This window comes from Rattus norvegicus, chromosome 17, assembly GCF_021556685.1.
Source record: "Rattus norvegicus strain SHRSP/BbbUtx chromosome 17, alternate assembly SHRSP_T2T, whole genome shotgun sequence".
In the NCBI taxonomy this organism is placed as follows: domain Eukaryota; kingdom Metazoa; phylum Chordata; class Mammalia; order Rodentia; family Muridae; genus Rattus; species Rattus norvegicus.
In genome coordinates, this window is record NC_141550.1 from 67,332,826 (window position 1) to 67,355,381 (window position 22,556).

General features: G+C 40.5%; 1 protein-coding gene and 1 pseudogene across 5 annotated transcripts in view; one reads left to right on the plus strand and one right to left on the minus strand.

Moving 5' to 3' along the window:
- Nucleotides 1-22,556, minus strand: part of Dip2c (Dip2 acetate--CoA ligase C) — a 384,823-nt gene that overhangs the window by 339,040 nt on the left and 23,227 nt on the right.
- Adi1-ps1 (acireductone dioxygenase 1, pseudogene 1) lies at nt 2,892-3,405 on the plus strand (annotated as a pseudogene).

Sequence of the window (22,556 nt, forward strand, 5' to 3'; positions counted from 1 at the left end):
AATATCCTGATTATAGTTTCCCCTCCCTCTATTCCTCCCAGTTTCTCCCCACTTCACCTCCCCTCTGGATCCATTCCCTTTCTGTTTCTCATTAGAAAAGAACAGGCTTCTAAAAGATAACAACCAAACATAACAAAACAAAATATAGTAAGATGAATAAAAACTATCATATCAAAGTTGGACACAGCAATTCAATAAGAGAAAAGGAGCACACACAAGAGTCAGAGACCCACTCATTCTCACACTCAGGGGTCCCATAAAAACACAAGGATATATATGCAGAGGACCTGAGGCAGACCCACGTAGGCCCTGTGCTTGCTGTTTCCGTCTCTGTAAGCTCCTAGGGACCTTGCTTATTAATTCAGAGGTTCTTCTTCCCCTGGTGTTCTCCATTCCTTCTGGCTCTTGAAATCCTTTTGCCTCCTCTTCTGTGAGACTCCCTGAACTCTGAAGGTGGAGATCTAATGGAGAGCTCCCATTTAGACTATATGAAATGTGTGAAATCTTTTCTATATAAGAAAATCATGTCTTACCAAGTCCATTTTGAAGAAACACTTTTGTTTTTGGTCCCCTCTTCCTTTCTGGAAGTCCTACATCACCTGGTATGGGAGAGGAAGGAGTGTCCAACTTCTAGTAGATTGCCCAAGGGAACTGCTGGTGAAAATGCTGGAACCACTACCACAGAAGTTCAGAGCAAGTGTGCAAACTTCTGTGCAAACACAGTGGCCACTGGGTATCAAGTTAAACTCAAAAAAAGAGAAAGAAAGAAAGAAAGAAAGAGAGAGAGAGAGAGAGAGAAAGAAAGAAAGAAAGAAAGAAAGAAAGAAAGAAAGAAAGAAAGAAAGAAACCAACCATCTACAAATACTGTTCTTACTTTAGACCTTTTGCTCACTAATTCTATTCAGAAAAGTAGTATATCAAAGGACCTACACCATGGTCAGCATGGTCAGCATGGTCAGACACACACCACATACACACACCCTGCCATGTCTATGGTCATCACACTATAGATACACACACACACACACACACACACACACACACACACGGCACCCATGTTCTCATGTCTTCAACATGTTGTCAATTGTAGCTGATGCTTAAGAAGATAATTTGAGAAAAGAATACAATGCACATGTCTGTGAACTCCACCCTACATCAGTGAGCAGGTTCTCCAGGGAAGGAGTTTTGTTTTGTGTTTTCGGTATAATTTAAAGGGCTAGGGGAGACTCGGTTGGTAAAGTACTTGTACAATCATGAGGATCTGAAATCAGATCCCCAGCACCCACATAAAAAGCTAAGCATGGTGACATGCATCAGTAACGTTAGTGATCTCTTCCCAGGCAGAGACAGGCACATCCACGGACCTGATTTATTGGGCAATCCAGATGGCCAGTGAGCTCCAGGTTCAATAAAAGCCTTTGTCTCAAAAACTAAGAGCAATAAAGAAAGAAACCTCTGGCTTCCACATACACATGCAAACACATGCATGTACAGACACACAGAACACAATAAAGTTATGTTTTAAATCAAATGGAAAAAAATGCTGCACCAGTCCACACAGTGTTATTTCTGCATCACGCAATATAAGGTGAATGCAAACGTATCTACATCCTCACTTAAGGGCATTATTATTTTAAAGACAGAATAGAATAGAACTTGAGAGATACTTGACCTAAATCTAATCTTTCATTAACTCCATTCCATTCAATAAATATGCATTAGGCATCAGTGATACATAGGAAGTAATGTCTAGCCACCCAGTCGCTTCCATTCTGTAAACTTAAAGGGGGGAAAGAATGGGCCAGACTGGTGGTTGTGCACACCTTTAATCCCAGTACTTGAGAAGCAGAGGCAGGTGGATCTCTATGACTTTGAGGCCAGCCTAGTCTACAGAGCAAGTTCTAGGACAGCCAGGGCACACAGGAACCCTGTCTTGAAACAACAAACAAACAAACAAACAAACAAACAAAAGAACCAAAAACAAATAAACAAAACAGTTCATTAGAAATGTTACATATTACTGGGTGTTCCTTAGGCTCTAAAAGGCTTTCCAACCCTATAACCTTTTCTACCCTCATATGGGAGGGACATCCTCCCCAAAGCATTCATAAGCACTAATAAAGCAAATCCATAAAACTGGAGTTTGTTTAGATAGACTCAACCAAGAGCAGTACTTCAACTCCTGGGGCCACAGCTCTGTTGCCTAATTTCCCAAGACAAACCAAAATTTATTTATAAATTTGTGTTATTCACTATCTGTCATTTAAGTATATAAAAAACAAATTTCTATAAAAATATTAATGACTAGATGGTATTATGACTAATTTTGAAACAGGTCTAAATTTCCCACTGTGAACATATACTCTCATTATATATTCAACCTAGAATCTTAATTATATAATAAAAAATGAACAGCAAAAACAGTGCAGGTGACTATGTTCTTCTATCTGGACTTTGTTCCCCTTGCCTTACTACCACTAATGGCTACAAGGCTTCAAAATCTGCATGGGATCACAGCATACCCCCACCCACCAGGGTCATATACTAAAAAGGAGCCCATGAGACAATTGGAGGAGGGGGAGGAGCAAGGGGATGGGAGAGGGGGAGGGGGAGGAGGTGGGAGCAGAGAGGAGGAGGGGGGAGGAGGTAGAGGCAGGGAGGAGGTGGGGGCGGGGAGTAGGAGGGGCGATGGGGAGGAGGAGTGGGGGCAGTAGCAGAAGCAACAGCAGCTTTAAAGAAGAGGGGTGGGGAAGATAATAGAACAAACTGGAAGAGGGAATTCTAGGGGTCAAATGTGGTATGGGAGAGAGGGAGCAAAGGCAGAGAAATCAACTAAAATGAAGTATATATGAAAATCTCAAGCCAGTTCATGGAAGCCGCCACCGTGGTGCAAGCCGGGTATATGGATGAGTCCATGGCCCCACCTCGCATAGCACAACTCGCCCTGTGAGCCTGGAGCAGCTGCATATGCTTGGAGGAATGCTCTATTGGAAGCAAGATGCTGACAAGTATGAGAATGATCTAGAACTGGTACAGATCCGGAAAAATGAGAAACTACTCATGGATAGACATCATCATTACGTGCAAAGATACACTTTCCAATTAGGAGAAGATCAAGATGTTCTTTGAGGAACATCTGCATCTAGATAAGGAGATCTGCTACATCCTGGAGGGCAGTGGGTACTTCGATGTTAGGGACATGGTGGACAAGTGGATCCGGATTTCCATGGAGAGGGGGAACATGATTATGCTTCCCTGAGGCATCTATCACCGCTTCACGCTGGACTTACGTGAAGGCCATGCAGCTGTTTATTGGAGAACCTGTGTGGACATCATACAACCGGCCAACTGATCATTTTGATGCCTGGGCACAGTATGTGAGGTTTTTGGAAGGAACAGCATAGCAGTGCTCCTGAAAGTGTGAACTGCACTGTGTGGATCTCCTGCTGTGATAACCGACTGGAAAGTTGCTCACCTCTCTGCTTTTATGTGTGGACTTGTGGCTAGACTAGCTCTCTTTGGTAAGATTGTTAGACCAGAGTCTTTTAAATGAAAGCATTTGTAAAAGTGATTTTTGCATGGAAGCCACAAAAATGTGAATAAGTGACCTCCAAGACTTAGAAGTATGGGAGCCTTGGGTATATGTGCATTCATGCATTGCCAATCTTCATCTCCCAGAAGGTCCTTCTGTTGGATGTTTGAAGCTATGCCCTCTAGAAGAGGGCAGTTATACCCAACACAACTAACCAGATGTTATTTTCCTTCCTCACTGATCTTTGGGTGGAGAAGGGGGTGTTGTTCCTCTTTCTTCAAACTAAGTTACCTTAATGGCATGCTCACAGCCAAGCTGTATTGCACTCATGTACAGAATTTTTCTTGGTTCATTAAAGCCTCCAATTTAGATTCCTTATATGATTTTTATATGTACATAGTTAATTTCTACATCAGGGTAGATATTTTCAGTGTAGCTTTGAGTCCTTTTACAATCAAGATTCAAAAGAAATAATATATGATCTTTCTAGTCCAGCACCTTGGGGTACACAGCATAGATGTGGAAATCAAACCTAGCAAATACAAGGCCCTAGGCATGAGTCCCAGCACCACAAATAAAGAATAACCCTGAAATTTAAAAAGAAAAGAAAATCCCATATAGAAAAATACAAATATAATTTCCCCTGCCCCCCCCACAAATATAGTTTAAAACAAACTAACAAACAACAACGACAACGAACAGTGGCAAAGGAACCACGAGATGGCTCAATAGGTAAAGGCTGTGCAAACCCAACCACTTGAGTTTGATTCCTAGAACCCATCCTGGGAAAAGAGAAGCAAGACCCAAAAGTTCTCTGAACTCCACATCTATGCCATGGCATGTGCGTGCCTGGATTCATAAACACATTATTCACACACAAGATAATAATAAATACAGTTAAGAAAAAACCAGGAGAAGAAAATGCTCAGAGTTCAGAATGTTTACCTCATGATGGTCTTAACACTTGTAAAAACTAAATACTTTCCCAGAAGGTGATGTGTGAACATGTAAATATCATTTGTTTTGTTCTGAGACTATTCCAGTGGGTACACAGTCTGCAAGTTGAAGGACAGACTGCAGGACTATCAGCAAACCCTGGCATAGACACTTGGAGAAGTGAGCTTCCATTCCTACCTGCCACTGTCAACCCCAGAACCCAGCAGAAGTCATATCAAGGCAGCAGCTCTACTAGGACCCCAAGTGTCTCTTCTCCCAGGTCTCGCTGGCCATAGCACCCTGCTCCAAGTCACACTGACATGCAGACCACTTGACACGTCTGTGACACACTACTACCAGCCTCCCTTCCACCCAGCAATGTGCAGCATTCCACTCCATATCTCTTCCACTTCAATAGCAAACCTCCTCCACCTTCCACATGACCTAAGGCATGTGACAGTAATAACAGCCAAGTACAACATACCTCCTAACCAGGAGTAGTAGGGCATGCACTGAACAGGGACATCATAGAACCACATGTATGCATTGACGGATGTTCTAAAAAGAAAAGGGAAAAAACTATCCTTGTCATTAAAAACAATTTACAAAATTTCATCTTGACTTTGCTGAAAAATTAATTTTCTAATACTTGGTTAGAATACATATTAATTTGCACTAAATTATTGTGTTAAAGCAACTGAAAAACATATTAGAACACATTAATATGCATTAATTTATCATGTTAAACAAAGCAATTTAAAAAAGAAAAGCAAAATATAACAGCACAGTTTTATAGAATTATAGCTTTTGTTAAACAGTCAAATTACATTTAAATCCAAGATCAAGGTAATTATATTTGTAATTCTCAAAGAGGCTTGGGCTATATGCACAATAGAAAAAAAGTGGACACCCCTTTTTTTAACCCCCAAGCTTTATCCATTCAACTAAGCATTTCCACTGCTACAACTACATCCCAATCCTAACGATAAAAACTATTAACGAGTCTGCAAATATTTCTTCTTTCTGAAGACAAGCACAGAAATGAGTGGCAGCATTGCTCATTAATGTAAGGGCTGAGAGAATAAACATGCACTTCAGACAACACTGATGGTAATAGTTGTAAATTATGGTAACTCATTTCAGAGTTAGCTTTATTTTGATTAAATTTCAGATAAATTCTAATACTTTTTTGTTGGAAATAGTAAAAATTAAATAAATATAAAATAATGCAATCACCTGAAAGCAAAACAACTCTTCCTCCCTCCCTTCCTTCCTTCCTTCCTTCCTTCCTTCCTTCCTGTTAACATTTAGTTTTTATGAATAAGATGCTTCTGTCTGCATGTATGCCTGCAGACGAGAGCGTATCATATACTGTGAGCTGCCATATGGGCCCACGAACTAAAAACTTAGGGCCTCTGGAAGACCAGCCATTGCTCTCAACTGCAGAGCCATCTCTCCAACCCAACTTTTCCTTTTCTCACATTTTCCAAAAAGACTAAGACTGAAAGTTTTACAATATTATAGAAAATGCTATGGATTAAAGGGAAGCAGAGTCAGAATATTGTACATATATATTTTCTAATTCTCAAAAATAATTAACCCAAATGCCACGTTCAGCATGCTCCCTGCAAAATAAAATTACTTTTAGTATAACCCTCAAATCCCAAATGACTTGCCAGCAATTCTCTGTGTATTTTAGGGAAAGGAAGAACTGCATTCTAACTTTAGCTGAGATAAAAGAACAATGCCCTTTCTGGCACCCAACAAGCTTGGGCTCAGTCATTGCTCACATCTAAGTGTACCATTGCTTTGCAGTACATTATAAACACATTAAGCAGAACAGGAAATTTAGGTAGTATTTGTTGCCCAAACCCTGTGTCCATTTAAGCTATTCTAATAGGATTTATGCTCCCTGAGAAGTAACTTTGAGTCTTCTGTATCTGAGAGATACTAGCAATAAAATTCCAGAAGGAAGTGTCTCCTAGCACCCCATCTGTAGTCCTGTTGTTGGGAATGATGACATCTCCATACTCAGGAGAGAGGACAAACTGTCACACACTGGAGAGCTCCAACACAGAGGGTGATTTCCTTTCCTGTCCCTTTGTTAGTGGCAGTCACCTTGAGAATGCATTTTGACATAGTCAGCATGTAGTGACAACAGCATCATGCTATGTTTTCAAATTCAGGTAACTACAATGTTCAAGTCTATGGACTACCCTAACTCCATAGTAACTATAAGTGGCTAGACCAACACAAGTGACACATCACATGGCTGATAGATGTCTTTGTGTATGGCAAGGCCATTGTCATCATCTTATAAGAGAAATAAGGGCCCCTGTAGCCACTTCTGCCTTGTACCCTTTCTATTCTCCACCGTCCCAGTTGGTGGTGACTTAGAAAGAACTGTTCCTGAGGTCTACTGATCAACAATCTTTTTCCTACGAACTTGGGCTCAGAACCAAGAGAAAGCAGGTAGCACCTTTCATCTACCTTACCAGCTAGATACCTTAGAGTGCTGAACCTCAGAAGCAGAGCCTATACCAGGGGCTACAAAGAGAGACGGGGCAGCTTTGAGTCCTCCTGGTCCCCGAGCTGGACATCTTCTACATCTCGATGCTTGGAACTAAGCTTTCAACTTCATATTAATTCTTCTGCATAATTTAGTTTGAGTTGTTTACTGTAATTTGCAACCAGGATCCTATCCAGGTCACACATGGACTCCAGATGTCCTTAAGCCCTGGTGAACTGCAGACAGGACCCAGCACCAACTCATAAAAGACCTGTAACATTATGCAAAAGTCCTCTTAAAATGCCTGGGTATATGGGGAAGTTAGAGGTGTGCTCAGGAACGGATCTGAAGGAATACAGCTTTAGTTCCAACACTTCTTTCTATGGTTTACAGCTACCTGCCCTCTGCAAATATCATCCATTATCTCTCTCAGCTCCTTTCCTCAAAATCAATAGAAGCTCTTCTTTTCTGTCTCAGCTCCTGACTACCCTTACAGCCTTTGAACAGCTCATTCATCTCTCCCACAGTCCAGCCAAGTCCCCTGTAGCTCCCTCTTGTCCTGGCCGGCTCCTGCCACTCCTCCCACCATCAAAGACACCACCTAGGACATCCACTAGAGCCTCTTGGTGACCTTTTCCCTGAACTACTAAAGACCACAACCCCCATAAGTATCTATAATGATTATCATTTCCTGTCTTGAATCATGGATGGTTTTCAGTTCTCATCTAAGGTGGATTCCTTACCAACAGTGATTTTTATTTCCTAACATAGTATCTATAACAGAAAGATATATCACTAAACATTGTGGAATGACCAAATGCTTGAAAAGATACATCTCCAAAGGATAAAAGAACAGAAAATAGAAAAGCAGATGTACAGCAATTACAACTTTATGGTAGTAAGTATTCACATGAAAGACAAGCAAAAAGCACTTCAGAGCCAGGTGTGGAATATATAACTCCAGCACTTGGGAAGCTGAGGCAAGAGAACTGTCTTGAGTTTTAGCCTGGGCTACACAGTAAACTCAAGGCTACTCTGAGCTACATAGCAACACACTATCTTAGGAACAAAGGCTAACAAACAAAAACATCTACAATTTTAATTTTTGTTCCAATATCCTTCAATAAAATACATTTCTAATAATTACTTCATGTAAAATACAGAAGACTATATACTTCTGAAAGCATTTTTCTAAAATAATTTATGTTTTAAATTTTTTCATGTGTCTATATGTGTATATGAAGAGTGTGTGTGTGTGTGTGTGTGTGTGTGTGTGTGTGTGGTATGGCATGTGTGTGTGTATGTCCGCGTGTGTTATGGCGTGTGTGTGTGTGTGTGTGTGTGTGATGCCCAGGAAGCCAGAATAGAGTATTGGAGCCCTCGGAGCTGAGTTTGAGGCAGTTGTGAGCCACCCGACGGGAGTGCTGGAAAATTGAACTTGGTTATTCTCCAAAAGCAGCAGTAAGTGCTCTTAACCACTGAGCCACCTCTCCAGCCCTTTGAAAGCATCAAAATGTTTACTTTGAACATTTGCCCAAATGAATTCACACCTTAAAGCTTTTCCTCATCCTAAATCTGTGGGATTCCTAAGTACCAACCCTGATACAGCCTACTGAAGCAGGCTAAGTAGACAAATGGACAGAAAAGAGGAGCTGTGGTCCTCACTCCTGGGAAATCTATTCATCAGCAGCAGTGACAGTGTCACAAAAGGAAACTTAGAAAGAAACATTTAAAGGAAAGCTACATGGAAAAATAACCTATTGGTGAAATATGCGGTCAAATTACAATCTGAGCTAGCTATCCCTTCTTTTGAACACCCAGCATAGCTAACAGAATGAAAAATAAAATAAAATAAAGCAACTAGGCAACACCGGACATGATGGCTTATGCCTAGGATCCCAGTCATTAGGAAACTGAAGCAGGAAAACTGTGACTTCAACCCAGCCTGAGCTACACAGTGAAAACCCAGCCTGAGCTACACAGTGAAAACCCAGCCTGAGCTACACAGTGAAAACCCAGCCTGAGCTACACAGTGAAAACCCAGCCTGAGCTACACAGTGAAAACCCAAGCTGAGCTACACAGTGAAAACCCAGCCTGAGCTACATAGTGAAAACCCAGCCTGAACTACACAGTGAAAACCCAGCCTGAGCTACATAGTGAAAACCCAGCCTGAGCTACACAGTGAAAACTCAGATCAGACAGAGTGAGATGTTGTTTCAAAATAATAATTTTTCAAAAGCTTAAGCAGTACCAACTTTAATAAACTGGCACATGCATTCCCTTGTACAAAGATTGCTGCTGACTGTGGGCCAAAATGCTCTTGATAAACTGCCTGACCACATTCCCAAACCCTCTGAGACTGAGGACCCAGTAACAGAACATAAAGTATGTCACCCTCAAGCCTGCCACAGACCCTCCCAACTCTCTTCCACCACTGCTGTAGGTGGAGACAGAGTGGCCCATAATGGCCCTTGCGAGGGCTGCAGAGCAGTTGGGCTCAATCTTAACTTGAATAATTTGCTTTAGAAAAGAAAATAGTACTAAGAGCTTTGAATATTCACTCAACCTGCCCCCCATACTTGTACTCACCCCATAAAAAACTGAAGGATGGGGGTATGGCTCTGTGGGTTTTTCATGAGCATGGATGAGGACCTGAGTTTGGATCCCAGCACCTACGTTTTTTTTTTTTTTTTAAGCATATTAAGTATGCTTCTAATGCCAGGATTTCAGAGCGAGTTCCTGAAAGCTCTAAAGCCAGCCTAACTGAAATAGCCAGCTTCCAAGTCAGTAAGAGACAAGGTAATAAAGCAGCAAGCAATAAAGGAAACATCTGATGTTCTGGTCTAGCCTCCATATGTACATACAAGGCACTTGAGAGAGAGTGTACACACACACACACACACACACACACACACACACACACACACACCACCTCTGCATATTTGTATATATTTTCTATCCTTGTATTAATGCAAAAGCATGCTTGCTCTACTACTGCCCACTACATAAGTGCTTTGATTCTCCTCACCATACAATTGTGAGCATCTCTCTTGACAGTGCTGATCTTGTTAATAAAATAGGAGATAAGGCTCCACTATATTAACTACCAATGCTTAGCACATGGCATCAGAGCCTTGGAATCCTGGAAGTTGTGTCTTCATTGCCTGCCCTGAAAATAAGGCATATATTCAGGACTGCATCCAAAATTGTCAAATAGAAAACCTCCAAGGAAGCCAGAAAGTTCTTTGTATGGTTGTTACTTTTCCTAACATATGTCCTTCTTGCTAACTGTCTTCCTCTGTCACTCTGTATCTGCTGACAACAGGCAAAGTGGAGCCAAAAAGGGGAAAGGTTAACTTCTCCCTTCATACCAGCATGGGGCCCTCTCTATTCTTCATCTTCACACTGTAAATCATTTGAGATGGATTTATAGACCAATAAAAACTCAGTGGTAGAAGGAAGAACTTTTTCAGGTTCACTCATAGTCAGTCATTATATTTTGAAGCTATGGAAATTGTTTTTTCTGCTAATACAAACGATGAACACTACTCCTACTCAGGATGAGTTCAATACACAGAATTCACTGCCACGATGTTTTAATTTCACTTCCTTAGGATGTGATCCATTGGTGAGTTGGAAATTTGGCTTTAGCACTGATAAGTAATTTCTCCACCAATGAAATGAGCCAATTCAAGCCAGATTAGATTATATTAAACACAGGTTTATTGGGAAACTGCTCTCTGGCAAGTTCACCAGCCCCAGGGACCAAGGCCAGGGAAGTCACCATGGGGGGAGGGGGGGCGGAGAGAGAGAGAGAGAGAGAGAGAGAGAGAGAGAGAGAAAGGGGAAGAGGAAGAGGAAGAGCCTAATATCTGTGCAAAGAGAGAAAAAGAAGAGAGAAGAGAGAGACCTGAGAAAATGGATTCTCTCAAGTATATAATATGAGCTGCAATGTTTAGAGAAATGTTCAAAAGATCAGTATTATCAAACATTTGAGACTTCTGCATGGGTACCTCTACTCACTAGCGAATTAACAGTTCTGGGCCTAAAAGACAAAGATAGCATTTAAACAAGAACTGCCCCAATCCAAGTAAAGAGACAAACTTCATTAAACAGTCATTTAACCTGCGGAGGGGGGAAAAAGTGTTCATACCAGGCTCTCTGCTGAAATAAAAGGCTTCTCAGAAATCCCAATCGGCCATACCACACCCTCTCCTGATTCCTTCCACTTCCAGGCACTCCACAGAGACAGCTGTAGAGGAACCCAGGGGAAGGCATCCATGGAGTGCACAGACCTTCAATGTCACCAAGCACACCACAGTACCTAAAGCTACTCTGGCACTACCCAAGACACAACTGAAGAGCCATAATGTCTGTCCAGCAGTGTCTCAAATTGTACCTCAAGATCTAATGGTGAACAAAGTACTCTAGTGACAATTAAAGCAAATAACTTTTAAAACAAAAACAAACCAAACACAGGGACACAGTCCTGGAATCTTAACACTTAAAAGACAGAGATAGAATAATCATGAGTTCAAAGTCACCTTCCACATCACAGGGAATTCAAAGACAGTCTGGGCTGTGGGCTTGTTGTTGTTGTTGTTGTTGTTGTTGTTGTTGCTGTTGTTGTTGCTGTTGTTGTTGCTGTTGTTGCTGTTGTTGTTGCTGTTGTTGTTGCTGTTGCTGTTGTTGTTGCTGTTGTTGCTGTTGTTGTTGTTGTTGTTGCTGTTGTTGTTGCTGTTGTTGTTGCTGTTGTTGCTGTTGTTGTTGCTGTTGTTGCTGTTGTTGTTGTTGTTAAAAGGGAGGCCTAAAGCCATAGCCCAGGTGGTAGAGTATTGGTGGTAGAGCCTAGTATTGATGAAGCTTTAGGTTTGAACTCCAACACCATATGAACTGAGTATGGAGGCTTCCCCTGTAATATCAGAACCCAGGAAGCAGACACAGGAAGATCAGAGATTCGATGTACTGTCTACAAAGTGAGTTGCAGGCCACAACTACACTTGTCTCAAAAACCAAGCAAATAAACAAATATCAAAGATATTCTGTGGTCTGACATGTTTCCACCAGAAACCTTCAGAAAGTGAGCTACTCAAGGTCAGTCAGGGCCTCAGCAGGTAAAATACATGAAGTCATCAGCCCAGCAATGGATTTTTCTTTTTGTTGTTGTTGCTCCTTTGTCAATGTCTTATAACAACTATATCACAAGTCTTAGTCTCTTTTTTTTTCTTTTGTTTTTTCTGTTTTTTTCTGTTTGTTCTCTGTGTAACAAGCCCTAGCTGTCCTGGACTTGCTTTGTAGACCAGGCTTGGCCTCGAACTCACAGAGATCCACCTGACTCTACCTTCCAAGCGCTGGATTAAAGGCAGGCACCACCACACCTGGCCTACAAGTCTTATTTTTGATCTTGTTAGTTTAATCATTTATCACAAACTAAAGCAAGCACCTTAAATCTCTCATTAAAATGCCTTGGCTCAGACACATTAAAAGAATATGTTTCTTTGGGTAAGAAAAAAGTCTTCTACCATACTGAGAAATAGAGGAACTGCAAAGTATGGTATAGCCAGCATAACTCTCAAGGATTTATACCCTCATAGTAAGACAGACAGCCCAAAGAAAACACTGAATTTTTCTTTAAGTTTAGTCATTGAGCTTATAAAACTATTGTCTTTAAAAGAATGAAATAAAAAAGAAAAAGCTAATCAAAGTGGCCCCAAAGCTCTTATCTGAGAGAATGCCCTTTGCTAATTACATTCAGATTAACGGATGTCCTACAAATTATCTTTTCAGAAGAAAATGTTCCTACAGAAAGAGGCAGGTCAAGAGCAACACAACAGGCACCTTTCCCAAATCACCTGACATTCACTCTACTCTTCAGGAGGCTACAACCCAGAACAATGAGGAGGTGACCCCCGGAGTATGATAATTGTAGTGGTTTGAATAAGAATGGCCTTCATAGTCTCATACAGTTCAATGTTTGATCCTCAGAGAGGGAAATAGGGACAGAGTAGAGAGTGTGGCCTTGTTGGAGGAAGTGTGTTACTGTGTGTGAGTTTTAGGGTTTCAAAAGCCCCAATCAGGCCCAGTGTGTCCCTCTTCCTGATGCCTGTGGATCCAGATGTAGGACTCAGCTATTCCTCCAATTCCTGTCTGCTTCTTGCTGCCTTGCTTTTCAGCATGATGACAATGGACCAGACCTTTGAAACTATAAGCAAGCCTCAATTAAAAGTTTTTTCTTTATAAGAGTTTCCCAGGTCATGGCGTCTCTCACAGCGATAGAACAGTAACTAAGACACTAATCAAAGACAGTGAGAGCAGCAAGAGAATTCTGGGAGAATCCTGTAATCCTCTGCCACATTTCTCCTTAGCACAGCTATATAGGATATTCCCCAGCTGGGCTTTCATCCTTCATGGCTGCTGGCCAAATCTTGGGCTACTCATTCCCCATAATGAACTTAGAAATTTCTGAAACAATCACCCAATGAAAGAAGAAAAAAAAAAAAAGAAGAAGCATTAGAAATGCTTCCCACATTACACACCAGACACATGGAGTTACTTACAACACAAAATGCTCAAAGGTTTGGCTTTCCAAAGATGAGGGAGTTTTCCATTCTTGTTCAAATACAGCCTCAAATAATGAAGAGGCTCTGACTTACAGGATGTGTGGCACTTATTATGTACTTTTTCTCCAACAGAAGGGAGAGAATGCTAAGAAACAAGTAGAATATTGGCTATAGCTATAATCTATTGGGGATGTGGCAGGTAACAAACATTTTCAACTATGTGAACACAGAACACACAGAAGAGACAATACTGAATTCTATAAAGCCTGCATAGGCTACTACAGGAAATACTACCAAAGAAACAGGGCCCACCAGATTATACCAACAACTAGTGGCCTTGAAAGCAAAAAAATAAAAAACTAATAAAAGGCCAGCTTTCTGACTTCTTATGTCTGTGTCCTGATTCTCAGAGTAAATCAGAGAGAGATCAAGGGCAGAGATACTATAACAGAGTCTAATACTAGAATCCGATTCTACTGACACTATACCACACCGCAGATGCTCCTTGGCGTATATAGTATGTCAATTTACAAGTTTTGGGTTATTCAAAGTCACAAAAGCAATAGACAGTCAGTAGAAACTGTACTTTGAATTACAAATTTTGATCTTTCCACAAGTGAGATGTAGTGTAATGTGATGCTGGGAAGTGGCCACAGGCTCAGTTCTCCATACAGTTGCACAATGAACAGAGTAGATAATTAAAAGTACAATGTATTCTACTGTCTAGATAGGAACATAGAACCATGCATCAGATAGGCTAATATTTTCAGGCTTTTTGGACATGGCCCTATCATAAGTCAAGGAGCATCTGTACTAAACTATATTCTTTATTCTGTTCTACACAACACTATTAGCTATGCATTCTGGTCCATGTGACATTATTTTATAGTATGTTATCAAATACTACGCTATTTCTTCTGTTCTATACTATACAACACTATGCTGTTGTAGGTTGGCCTACACTAGAATATATAAACATATATTCATTATTACTTTCATACTGTCTTCTTTTCTAAATTTATTATGCTCTATATAAGAGAACCTTTACATAGTCAATGGCATCCATCTTTGAATAATTCTATATTTTTTCTGTGAATTCTATCTTTTGCTATATTTGGCATCCTAGTAAGAAAGACTAAGTAAGGTCCCCACTGAGATCTCAGAAAGCCTACACTAGTACATGCTTACCTTCACACACAAGCCCTAGGCTCTACATGTTGAAGAGATGAAAGTAAGGCCTCAGTTCTGGTGGAATGGCAAACAGTATTCAGAATAGTGACAGCTGCCAATGCTCTAGCACAGTTAGAGGCAGGTCACAATTCAGCTTCACCCAAAATGACACAGAGATCATTTATCATAAACAGTATGGAACTTAACTTTTTGTTCTACCTGTACTTGATGTGTTTCTGGACGTATGCAAATTGTGCACTGCATATGCATAGGCCAGAGGTTGACATCAGATGTCTTTCTCAATCATTTTTCAATGAATTTATTGAGGCATTCTCTTGTTAAACCCATTCCAAATAGTGTTCCTATCCAGATTGCTCCAGAAACCCAGTCTCTGCCTCTCTAGTGCTGGAATTATAGGCAGCCACCACACCTACCCACCTTTTTCCCCCAATGTGGATACTGGGGATCTAAACCCCAAGCACTTGAGGCCTGCACACCAAGTGCTTTTATAATGAGCTATCTCCCCAGGACCCTAACTTTATTCTGATAAAACTGATGAACCTGAGGAGGAATAGCAATCAGCTCTACTAATGACTACAATCTACTTAAAGAGACAGGGTAGGAAGGAAGGTTTGCAAATGAGCCATATATAAGCAGCTGGATCCCCCATTCAGTGACTTCAACCCTACACAATTTTAAAAAAAGAAAATGGTTCAGAGCAGTTATGGATAGAACTAATATGAAGAGTAAAACAGAACAAAGATGCTGAAATTATTAAACGGGCAGCATGCCAGTGACCCTTCTCCAAAGTTATAGCCAGATATTTGTGAATATAAATACTAATCATTAACCAGATCTCCTGGCTAAAATCACCACTGTCATTTTGTACAACATCTTACATCCTGTGCCTAAAACATTAACCACAAAGAAAAGGGAACAAAAATATTATTTTACTACAATACACACCACTGAACCTTTTTAAAAATATTTAACCTAGCATTATATTCAGATATGCATTTCAGACAAATTCAGGAATGTTTAAGCAATGGCAAGAACATTTACAATTCCAATCCCTTCCTGAGAGGGCTCCTACAGAGTCACTACAGACTATATAGTAATAACTTCCCCCCAGGGAATAAATTGTGCATACACACATATATACAAATTATCCAATACATTAAAATGGGCACACATGTAACTATGTATATAATTTGCACATATTTACACACAATCATGTATATAAATATACAGATATGACATATAAACAATTGTATTCATGCACATAGTCCTGTGTAAATGTTCACATAATACATTCACATTTATACCTTATATACACACATGAGTACATATATTCTTACACAAGTACAATCTATGTAAATGTTCACAAAAACATAAGTATGAGCATGTATGCACAAATCACATACATACACACACTCACCTCATTCCACACACATGAAAATACAAAGGAGTTCATGTGGCTGTGAAAGCAAACATATTAGGGTTCAGATCCCATTAAACAGCAAGTGCACTTAGGCTACCTGCATTTCCTGTCTCAGAAAGCAGTCAGGAGATCCCCAGAACAAGTTCCCTAGCAGACCTGCTGCACTGGCAAGCTCTAGGTTTGACTGAGAGAGTCTACCTCAAAAAATAAGGCAGAGTTATTGAGGAAAAGTCTCAATACCAAGTATGAGCCTTCACATATATCCACACACATATGCACACATACCATAAATACATTAAAATAAAAAGGTGGTGTATCTGTCTGAATGCACCTTCTGGAAATGACTCTACTTCATTGCACATTTTTTTTATTTCAGACAATCAGATTATATGCACACACAAGCACATACGGTACACACATATATGAAAATCTCTCCTCCACTAGCATTCTCAAACTTAAATTGAACGAATTCTGCTAATTATAGTCAGAGTCAGCAGAGACATATATTTGACCTCTGAATGAATACACTCCTTCTTCCAGTTGCCACAGTAACAACAATGATATAAAATAGGGCTGTGTAACATGGTGCCACTTATTCCACCCAACTTCCTGGGATCTGACCCACTTCTAACATTTTTTTTCTGTCTGAGTGATTTCCTTCTGACTAAAATCATGAGATAATTCTTTCCCTTCCTGCTTTTTCTTTCCATGCCCTTTTCACTACCCTTTCATCATCTCAGAAACTAAATCATAGTTGTCAAAACTGAAGGCAAAAAAACAGCCTCGGGAGGTATCACTAGAGGATGAACCGAAGAGAAGAAAAGGGATTATTTATAGGAATCTGTAAAAACAGAAACTCAAGAAACCCTGCATTACCTCACAGGACAGAGACTAACAGAAGTGATCAGGGAAACACATCCCTCAGCCCAGTTGAGAGCTTTGTGTATAAAAGGACATCTGACTGCTTTGTCCCTTATTTCATAAAGCTAAAGTGATAGAAAATGAAACAGAAAAAGACCAGTCAACTAGAGGGAGGAGAAGGGGAGATAACTTTTAACTGCATCTGCTCTTCAAGGACACAATAAGGACATAGTCTCACCACACTGAACCTCATTTATAAGAGAGGGCCATGAGAGTCCACTATGGTGTTGGACTTAATTTAGAAACAAAAGCAAATAATATCCTTGTAGCACATGAATCAGGTGTTCTACAAATACTAAGGATAGCCAATATGGAAGGAGTCTTCTACAGTGCTCAAAACATAACCCAGGGAGTATGGCCACGAGCTCTTCATATCTGATTTCTAGTAATCTAATTTTAAACATTTCTGTAGCTGACATATCATAAAAATATAAGGTGCCAATTGCTACGCACACAAGAAAAAAAAACTAACCAAAAATAAACGTAGCATTTCAAGCAACTCAATATCTGAAGAATACAATCGAAACTTCCTAAAGTTGCTTAATGTTTTTCTTCTAATGTGTAGATCTGTTGTAGAATATTTGTTCATATGAACCCCAAGATCATGTTATTTACTAAATAACCTGTTTCTAGTTGTGGCATGGCTCAGCCCTTAGTACACACTGTTAATCCCAAACAATGAAGGTAAAGTTAGTTTGTAGAAGGAAGAACTCATGTTTGAAAGTGATATTTAATTGAGTGGCGGACAAAGAAATGACTCAGAGAAGATTTGACAGAGTAAGATATGCCAACTCTTATGAAAACAGAGAGGAAAGAGAGATTACCTAAGAGAGGGGCAGAGCAGAGGAGAGAGGAGAAAGTTTTTGAGGAGTTTTACAGACACACAGGTTGAAGAGAGTACAAGCTAGACACAGATGAAGACAGGATGGGCCAGAGAATGAGAAGGAGTCAGAAGGTCAGAACAGATTGTCAGAGTTAGTTTGAGGCCGCGCAGAGCAAAGCAGTCAAGCCCTGAGAGAACCCAGATTGAATCAGTCAGTTTGGAGAGGAGTTTGAGCCAGAAGAGCTGAACTGAACCAGTCAGAGTTCAGAAAGAACAAAAGAAGGTGAGCTTACTACTCAGCAGTAAGTCTCAGGGGCTGAAAGCACTCAAGGCCTAGATAAGATTGTATGAAGGCTAGAAGTCAGGACTAGGACTAGGTTAACAGATGAAGGCAGGAAGCCTCAGAAACAATTACTTCAGGTGAATAAAAGTTACATTTACACAGCTAACCAATTTTTATGTGATAATAAGGATAATGATCCATTAATTAAATAATATGCTAAAGAATCTAAAATTTTCTTTCCCATACTGGTACATTCTGTACTGAAAAAAGTCTTACCTTCTAGGACTTGGAGACATCTCAGTGGGTAAGATATTTGCTGTATAAACATTAGGACCTAAGTTCAGGTCCTCAACATCCACATGAAAGCTCACTGTAGCACTGCACATCTATAATCTCAGTGGGGGCGGGGGGTGAAATGCAGATAGAACTGGGGGTTCACTGGACAGCCAGACTTAACAGAGGGCCCCAGATTCAATAAAACACCTGTCTCAGAAAATAAAGTGAATAGAAGACTCCCAAAGTAGACCTTTGGCTTCCACATATACATCATGAGTGAGCACAACAGCACATGTGTGTGCGCACTTGCACATACAAACACACACACACACACACACACACACACATGTATATGCACACACATGCACATACACCACACATGAGTACATACTGAGGGTATGAGGGAGACCATTTTCCTCTTTTCCCATCATCCATCTATGTTGTGTGCAAGCCTGAGGCTAGTTTTATAATCCCAACTGACTTACACTTGTCATTACCACATGTGAACCAGACAGATGCACAGGACAGAAGACAACAGCTTCAATAGTCCTCACCAAGGCAGAAGAATCACTGTGTAGAGCAAGCTTGGAAAATCCAACACAATGAAGAGCAAGATGCATGCTGTCCCCATCATATTTATTAGCATAATATAATAAGCATGATCGAAATGGAGGTATTCAATGAGATATGACTCATTTAGCAAAGTGATTACCATGTAAACATAAGAAATTAAGTTTCCTCTCCATCATTCATGTAAAAACCTATGTATTAGATGCAATCCTATAATCCCAGAAGTGGAAAGAGACAAAATGATCTTTGAGCTTACTGGTCACTCAGTCTTGCAAAACCAATGTGTTCCAGGTTCAGTGAGGGACCCTGTCTCTAAAGATAAGTAGAATGCAATTGAGGAAGATATTTTAACATCAACCTCTTGGCTAAGTACCCTTGCACATATGCCTACACACACACACACACACACACACACACACACACACACACACACACACACTCACTCACACAGAGGTCAGCAGGGGAGGATGAATAGAATGACTCTGGAACTACATACTCTAAAATAAACTCTGGGAGTATTTCCTGCAGCAAATTACTTCCAGGGTTGCACTTACTTCCAAAGGACACTGTTGGGGATAGAATACTAGCTGAGGCTCTTCCACAGACTTAGGCAGCAAGTTAAAAATTAGTCCTCAGTAATAAACCAAAAATCAAAGTACACAGTGTTCTGGGAAGCACAAGACATACTCCAGACCTAAAAGCTCTTAGAACTTTCTTTAGCCTGCATGAGTGGAGTCAGAATAAACCCAATTCACAAATAATGATAGGAAAACATGTCCATCCTTGGGAACCTGGAGCCACTGTCCACCACTCCCGTGCATTTCAGTCTTCCTCACCCCTAGGTCCTTCCTCTCTGTGTATCAATCTGTATTCTCCACCCAAAGTAACACCATAGACTTTAAAAGTGCCTTTGACACAAACGCCCTTTGAGTCTAATACTTATAACATGACTATTCTCAGGGGTCAGCCTCCTCCACATAGGAACTCTTCCTTTCTGAATCTTTGATCTTCTTGTAATTGTTTTCTTGGGGGGGGGGGGCTCTTTTCTAGACGTCCACCTATTGCACCAGTTCCCTTAAGGAACTACACGCTCTAAAATTGAGCAGGCCTTTTCTCCACTGTCTCACTCTAAATTTCGTAATTTGAATCTTCCTTAGGTTTCTCTTTTCCCAGATGCAGATATCATCCTCAACTAGTAAACTCATTTCTACGTTCCAGATTCCCCAGTCCACCAAAGTCCAGATCCTTCCCCAAACATCATTCCACATTTCCAAACTCACTGCTCAGTGTTATCCATTGGTAACATAAAGTTAGGTCTGAAATAAAGCTTGTCATCTTCCCAGACTTGTTACATGGAATAGTTAAGTCTTCATTATTAATTTTATGAGATTTAGAATACCATGGGGTATGAGTGACTATGAGGTTGTTTCCGTTAAAATTAGCAAAGCTAGGAAGACCACCCTGGATATGGGTGGCCCCATCCCATAGCCTGGAGTTCTGAACGACATAAAAAAGGAGAAAGTCAACTAAGCACCATCACTGCCCCATGCCCCACCTCTGCTTCCTGAATGCTATGCCATGTTCCTCTGACATGCCTTCCCCACCACTATGGACTATACCCTCAAACTGTGAGCCAAAGTAAATGAGCCAACCCATCTACCAACCTTTCCTTTCTTCCTTTCTTCCTTTCTTCCTTTCTTCCTTTCTTCCTTTCTTCCTTCCTTCCTTCAATTGCTTTTGCCAGTTACTTTGTCACAAAATCAAGAAAAGTAACTAGTACATTCTCCCTGATTGTGAAAAATCCACCAATACCAACTTCAACTCAAGAATGAAAACTTTAGTCCTACCCCCTTCCCACCCTTCATTTCCTCCCTCTACTTGACTATTAAGTCTTTCCAGCTCACTTGTTCCCTGCTCTCTTTTCTTTTCCTCTTTTCACCAGGGTTAGTGACAATCTCTAAGACTATCTTCCCATCTCTCCTAGCTCAGGAGCATTCACAGCCCAGCCATCTCATGATCCTCACCAAAAACCTTCAGGGCTCTATATCCCAAGGTAAGAACTTCCCCATTCTGACCTAGATATGAACATGTATCTTCCAAAGAGATGACAAGCAGCCGAGCTGCAAAACATTCATAGGCCCCAACACCTAAAAGTTCTGAATGGAATATCTGGGATAATTCCATATTGTGCATGTACATTCTTTAAAAATAACTTTCTTAATAATTCTTTGACATGACCATAAAGATTGAACTGCCACAAAGCATTCTCCAAGTGAAGCTAATACACACCTTGCTTAAGCAGCTGCCTGACTGATCAGCAGAGATTTCATTCCTTCATCCTTCCCTGGATCTATCCCCGAATGCCACAGCAAGCTGGGCTTTTCACTGCTGGAGGTCCTGCAACCAGGTGAGTTGTATCTAATGATGAGACAGTCTTATTTGTTCCTAAATTAGTTTATGTCTGTTCTACTTGCTACTCAATAAAATACGACTTGAGAAAGAGTGAGTCTATTGAATCTAAGATGAGTACTCTACAATGACATACAAAAAAAGGGTTTGTTTTTAGTTTTTTTAAAGGTATTGTCTCACTTTGTAGCCCAGGCTAGCCTTGAATTCATAATCATCTCCTGCCTCTGTCTCCCTAGCACTGGTACATTTCACCAAACCTATCTATATTTCTTATTTTAATTTTTTAAAACGACTTAAAATTAGATGTGATTAAAACAATTATGAAGCATTAAGAAAACTCACTTAGATTGTTTCTCTACTGGCTGGTCATTCTTTAAAAAAAACTCTAACATATAACAGACCCCTGTTATAGCTGTACTACAGGCAAGAATGAGAAGACAGCCACCAGTTAGCAGAACCTTCCTCAAAATTGCCTTGGCCCCAAAAGAGCTGAAGATGCACATTTCAGCACTTTGAGGTTAGGAGTTTATTATTTTTATTATCAAGAAAATGAGACAGTTAATCCTCACTGTCAGCTTGACTAGATTTAGAATCACTTAGAGATTCAACTCTGAATATGTCTGGTCTGTAAGGGCATTTCCAGAACATTAACAGAAGCAGGAAGAACCACCCTGATTGTAAGCAGTACCATGCCATGGGCAGGAGTCTCAGATTGAGTAAACAAATGAAAAGGAGAAAGGCAGCCCTTCCTCTGCGTCATGGTCTACCAAGATGTGAGTGAGCATCTCATGCCTTTACTGCCTAAGGTGAGACTCCCAGTGTCACATCATCCCTGCCATGATACATGGACTGTACTCTCAAACCATGAGCCAAAAAGATCCTCTTTCTCTGAAGTTGCTTCTTGTCAAGTATTTGGTAATAGCAATGAGGACAGTAATTAATATATGGAATACAGTGGCTCTAACCACAGCAGTCAAAGTGTTTCTACCATCCAGGAAAGATTTTTAAATATTCTAGTCCTTAGCAGGGCAGTTGGCAAGGAAGGCAAAGCAACACTGCTCTCCAAGAAACAGTATTGTCTCAGGGGAGCACCCCTGGAACAAGACTTACCTAACAGAAGCTGA